Source organism: Epinephelus moara, chromosome 3, assembly GCF_006386435.1.
Source record: "Epinephelus moara isolate mb chromosome 3, YSFRI_EMoa_1.0, whole genome shotgun sequence".
Taxonomy (NCBI): Eukaryota; Metazoa; Chordata; class Actinopteri; order Perciformes; family Serranidae; genus Epinephelus; species Epinephelus moara.
The window spans coordinates 40,924,982-40,931,863 of NC_065508.1; positions in this window are offsets into that span (position 1 = coordinate 40,924,982).

Below are 6,882 nucleotides of genomic sequence, written 5' to 3' on the forward strand. Positions count from 1 at the left end.
TTAGCACGAGTTGATCTGTAATGTGTGCGAGCCGATATGATAAACAGTGTAGGAGGATTAGATTTTTTAAGGAATTCTTAAAAAGAGCATTTTTGAGGCGAAATCTTACTTTGAAAGGGAAATAGCTCACTTCGTGTTGGGTTTAGGTCAGGGATGCGAGTGCGTTATTTGTAGATCTTGATGAGACGAACAAGGCAGTTTTGGTTTGATCTTTCTAGGTCATTCCTACAAGCCACAGCGGCCATTTTAGTGTGCCTAGACTGCTACGTGGCACTAAAAAAAAAAATTCCAGTTTAAAGAGGCGGCGGGAGAAAGAAAGAAAGAAAGAATAATAAACGCTACAAAAACAATAGGGTCCCTAATAAACGCTACAAAAACAATAGGGTCCTCGCCCAAACTTAAAAACTAAATTTAAGAGGAGACCATGTTTAGACTGAGGCTATTCCTCACTNCAGCCGAGGTCCCTAGTAATAATAATAAACCTTACAAGAACAAGAGGGTCCTCGGCCTTCAGCCGAGGTCCCTATTAAATGCAGCAAAAACACTGTGACGACTGCTCTGTGAGCAGTCCTCTGCCTTTGGGCTCGGTCCCTAATAATAATAAACCTTACAGGAACAAGAGGGACTTCGTTCTTCGGCCGAGGTCCCTAATAAAGAATAATAAACGCAGCAAAAACAATAGGGTCCTCTGCCTTCGGGCTCGGTCCCTAATAATAAACGCATCAAAAACAAGAGGGTCCTCGCCCTTCAGCCGAGGTCCCTAATAAACCTTACAGGAACAAGAGGGACTTCGTCCTTCGGTCGAGGTCCCTAATAATAAACGCACCAAAAACAAGAGGGTCCTCGCCCTTCAGCTGAGGTCCCTAATAAACGCAGCAAAAACAATTCGGCAAGGACTGCTCTGTAAGAAGTCCTCTGCCTTCGGGCTCGGTCCCTAATTATTCTTAATAATTAATAATTATGTTAAATAATGTGACTTAATTAACATTAAATCACCTCGTGGGGCACCATTCCCATAAAGGGAAAAATGATAGCCAGTTAAAGATAACAGTCTCATAAAATACGCTAAACTATTAATTTGGAGTTTGATTCATAATTAAATTAATGACAACAGCCAAAATTAACAGTAACGCCTGAAGGATTTTGGAGTTCTTGACGCAGCAGAAGTTGACTATTCATTCACCCTTGTGCAACATTAAACAGACAGCAGGCATGATTCCAAAGAATTATATTTATTCACAAACTAGCAAAGCAAACCAAAACAAAACACACAAATTCTAACTAACTATATACAAGCTTGGTGTGTATATGTGTGTGTCTGTGTGTGTGTGAGAGAGAGATAAAAGAGAAAGACAAAGGCAGGGGTGGTGATCAAGGAGCAGTTTGGCCTACAAAGCAAAATGGCTGACAACAGAGAACTACCAAAATGGCCGAATCAAGACTGCTTCAGTTTCGGGGGAGGTGTTTGTCTGACTGTGTGGTCAGGACAAAGACAAAGGAAAAGAAGCGGGAACTTTAAAATGCCTGTTGGGTGTAGCACTGTTGATAGCCTGTTTGTTAATGAGTCTATGTCAATGTGACGTGTGTTGCAAATGGTCTGGATTAGTGCAGAGATTGTTTAGTTGTGTGCAAGAATCTGTTTGTGAACAGTATTAGCAAACTAAACACTTAGCTTTGGCGAAGCCAACTAATCAATGCCAACAATCACAACAATAACTCAATGAACGGCATCAAATCACATACAACAAGTCAAACAGTCTTGCTTAGCCTGTAAAGCTGTGATAACCTATGCCCAGTTGTTACATTACCGATCCTTGAGTGGATGGGAGAAAGAGTCACTTGGTGGTGTACTGCTTTGTTAGCTGGCAGACGAAGGCTGGGAAGGTGTGGTTTCAGCTGCAGTCTTTGTTGTGTCCTTTGTTCCAAAGGTTCTGATCTGAGGAAGCTGGTCGCTCGGGGTCCTTGCAGAGTTAGACACTGGGTGCTAACTCACTTAGTTCCTTGTTGCTAGAAAGCTAGTTGCAATGGCCTTGTGTTTGCAACAGAGTCTGTGATCAGTTGCCCTCCCTTTAGTGGTTTGGGCTATGGAGCAGGGGTTTGGGCCTCTGCTGTCCCAGGCCCAGCCGGAAAGAGGGGTGCAGCTGCTACAGCAGCTGGAGCAAGAAAAGGAAGGTCTGTGGAAGGGAGCAAAGATCTACAGATACCTGTGACATCAGAGTCACATGTCACTGTAAAGGTCCAATCAAGTTTTGGGACTTGAGTCTCACTGAGGTGTGAGGTGAGATCTCCTGTGGAGATGGGTGTCGCATAGCCCTCTTTGTTTGAAGACAAAGAGCATGCAGAGGAAAAAGCCTTTAAATTGTCCAGTGATGATTTTACCAAATGATAAACCATCTGTGGTCCTGTGAATCCCAACAACATCACTACTGACTTGAAATACATCAGTGGATTCATTTTCGTAATGCTCGCACAGACACATCACAAAGCAGCAAGGTAGTTTGGAAGATGGAAACGTACCTTAGCAGCTGGAAATACTCCCATTACTTTGATTTCACTGTGAAAAACACATCCTCAAAGCTAAGGTCTGAAACATCTACTACAACTGACAGCACAACTAAGTGAAACTGCAGGAAGAAATACCCCACCAAATGTCAGCCCTCCTTGGTCGCGGAGGTTGGTTGTAGTCCAACACTGGCTAAACATCTAAAACTGTTTTTTTCTCATGGACAGCTGCAGGCTACAAAGACATTAGGAAAACTGTGGCTGGATATGTTTTGAATGAAATGTTACTTCATGAATGACTCTCTGTTTTTGAGACAGAGCCTTGGAAAATACCAGTCACAGTCAGCTGAGGAATCCCAGGAAAAAACAAAACAAAACACATTTGCACGCTATCTATCCTTAGCAACACTTACTGGTGATTACCAAGACATTCACACAGAGGCAAACATCTGGATTTTGGGGAGCTATGCTATTACCAACATCATGGGGTGTTATAGAAAAGTAATATAATAGGTAGTGTAATGAATTACTACTGGCAGGGAGAAATAAGTAAAGCAGTATTATTACTTTTGAAAATGAATAACAAGAAATGAACAAGCCCAACACTGTATGCAGGCTAGGTTAATTGGTGACTCTTAATTGGCTGTAGGTGTGAATGTGAGCGTGAACCGTTATCTGTCTCTTTGTGTCAGCCTGTGATAGTCTGGCGACCTGTTCAGATGTACCCCGTCTCTCATCCAGTGTCAGCTGGGACAGACTCCAACCACCAATGTGATAAGCGGTTATGGAAAATGAATGAATACATGAATATCACAACAACTTTCAGATATATATCAAGTTGGTTCTACTTAATTGAGCTTTTTAAGGACTATGGAGTTAGATTTGTCTCATTAATACCTGTAAATGATCTACAAATATTTCTTGATCTGCACACGTTTCATAATTATGTGTGTGAACAGATCGACAATCTGTGTGTAAATGTATAATCTGTAAATATAAAACACATTCCACAAATACAAAAAATATGTGTGAATACATTAAATTAATTTACAAATAAATGAAAAGCATTTGTGAATATCTTCCTAACATTTACAACTTTCGAACAGGCATTTGTGAACTCAGTTTTTATTTGTGAATCGAAAAAACATTTGTGGATCTCAGTTCTACGCGTGTGGATTTGCTTTTTAGGGTGCAGCATTTTATTCTATTAATGTATAAAATGCTGCACCCTGCTTTCGTCCCCCCAGCCCGCAACATGAATGTTTACTGTTGCCATGGCAACAGATGCTGTTTCAGTAGCTAACGTTAGCTTAGCGCAATCTACATATTAACAATGAACAATACAACTACAATATTACATTTCTAAACAAAAAGAGCTACCAACACCAACAGCTGTTCTATCAAAGACCTTAACCAGGGTGTTGGCACTTGTCATATCTTACAACAGTTAGAATAACCTCACTGAAACGATGTAACCTAACTAAACACGGTGCGGTCAGCACAGACATTACAACTACATTAGTAAGAGTACACTAATAAGATGTGAAGTGCTTTGTGACTTTAATCCTACTCGAAATGAAAAATATAAAGGATAAGTTGGCTGATAACTGCCAACTGAAGAAGCAGCCAAGCCACCGTGCCTTTCATACTCAAACAGAAATGTATACAAAAGTGTGTGTCAGATATATAACAAATAAACACGCACTAATACTCACTGTATGACATTAACATAAAACAATGAATGCACATTACTTATCGCTGCAGATCAAGAAATATTTGTAGATCACCCTCTGTGCATTTACAGGTATTAATGAGACAAATCTAACTCCATAAAGGACAAAGAAAATCATGTTGGTTGTATTAAACTAACTGGGGTTATTAATAATGTATTCTATAAAGCAAGAGTTGGAACTACTTTAAAGATGCATGGAAATTGTTATCTTGTTTTTTAGTGGATTATTTTTACAGTGCAGTTTCTTAACTTGTTGTCTCTGAGATATTGAGGAGTGAAATATACTACTATGGTTTATTTCCTACACTGTAAACTCCAATTTGCTCACTCAGCTTAAATTTTTTTTGGAAACAGCTTGCACTCAAAACGTTTAGTATTGTACAATACAGTAACATAAAGGTTTTGAGTACACCAGATACAAAATAAATGTGTCACAGTGCCAGTGTCTGACAGGAATTTTGTGTCGATTTAACATAACTTTATTTGTTGTTAGAACATTTGATTCTGTGGCATATAAACATTAAACCATTAAGTACACACTTTACATCTGTTTTTGTCTTTCTCTTAAATCTTTCATTTAACTAAAAAAATGAAATAGCGCTCTCATATCTACACATGATACTTATTAGTCACTTATTGTGTATACAACTTAACTTATGGTGCAAAATGTCTTTTAACACAACATTAACTGCGACCAATTAAAACCATTGTGCAATACATAAATATTAATCACTGTGTAATGGCTAATGTGAGTGATTTAGAACACATTTTAACACCGTTTTTTGGCTTATTGCTGAAACACATTGTCTCACAGCATGCTGGGAAACTCCACCCATTGAGCCCTAAGATGCCATTGTTTTGGCCTTAAGCTAATGAGGCAAAATCGGCTTTATACATTTTAGTCAAATTAACTCAAAACTCAAAAATTGTTAAGATAAAAATATAGGTCAAGCTTAAATATTAAAAAATCAGATCAATGATGATTAGGGTGCCAACAACTTTTACTTTTGCTCTGCTTTACTTCATTCTCAAAGAAATGCATACATTGTGAGCCATCAGTGAGTGAGTCATTATGAACAAAATCCTGTCACCTTACATTTTAAATTCAAAGTTCTGACAGGTTATAGAGTACTTCCCTGGAGTCATTTGTGCTTTGCAATTTTATTCAGAAGTCAAATCACAAAATCCAAATATGAATTAATTTTGTCTTAATCATCTTTATTACTGAAATATCCAGGTGAGTTTATGAAAACATTAAAGTCTGTTTACTTTCTAACCACCTTTATAGCGAGCGTTGGTCTGCATAACAAACATGACACATTTTTTACTTGATGAAGGAGCTGTGGGAGTCAACTGCAGGTGGTTATTATCCACGGGATGTGTCTGCAATCGTCTGCAACCACGCTGTACATGTTATGTAATGTTAGTGGAAAGCTACATTTGGTCACTCTTTCCTAACAGCAGAGACAAGTAATGTTTCTCACACTGTCTTGTGTCATGTAAATTGATCAACACCAGTAGATGGATTTGGACAGAATTCATGTCTTGCAATAAAAAAGCAAAAAATAAAAAAATCTTGAAAACAAACACATCTAACAGCAACATTTGAATGAAACACATACATTTAAAAACACACACACATTAACTTTAAATTCAAACACAACACACACACTGTACTATGATACAAACACAAATGCCACTATTACAACACTGTATTATGCACTGAGGTAACATTTTAACCACTTCCCTGGATTTCTCATCACTTCCCAAATTTGCTGTGTGATACATTGTGGTCATTACTAAATATACGAGTTATGTAACACTTTGTGTTTACACACACAGCTGAAACACAGCACCATTGTCATCAAGCTACATGGAGTTCTCTCTTTAAATGTCTCTCTGTCAGTTTTTCATTAGCATTCTTCTTTTTGCATTCCAGCAGCTCATAAACAGGGCTGGTAGAGATGTTTGGAATTAGAATTACATTTGTGGCTGATGTTTCCCCTAAAGAAATGTACAAGTCCTCCTGGGAATGAAGATTCATTATTGTGTTACATAAAATATAATTTTTTTAGCTCAGTGCTCAAAATACATCTATCTATCAATCTGATAATACCAATACAGACCTTTTTAAATGGATCAAGTATAAGCCAATTAAATACTGTTCCAGCAAAAATGTTATAAAAATTGTAACAGCTACAGACATGTCATTCATAAATGTAATAAACCATCTAGAAGAATTTAATTAAAAGCCTTAAACATTGGTGTATGAATTTCTTCTTCTAATTAAGAAGTGAAATGTAGTAAATGCCTCATATCACCTGTAGAGAAGAGGATCCTAAGTTTTTCTGTAAAAGATCTTAATATAAAATTAACTATACTATATACTACTATACTATATAAATATACTACTATACTATATAAAATAAAATATATATCTTACAGGTATATCAACAAGTAACAGCACATGTTAGCTTTGTGCATCTCTGGCTTTCAAGAATCTGCCCTCATTTTAATGGACGTTTTTTTTGCATGTGATATAGTGGGTCATGGGCGGCACGGTGGCGTGGTGGTTAGCACTGTCGCCTCACAGCAAGAGGATTGCCGGTTCGATCCCGGGTGTGGGAGCCCTTCTGTGCGGAGTCAGC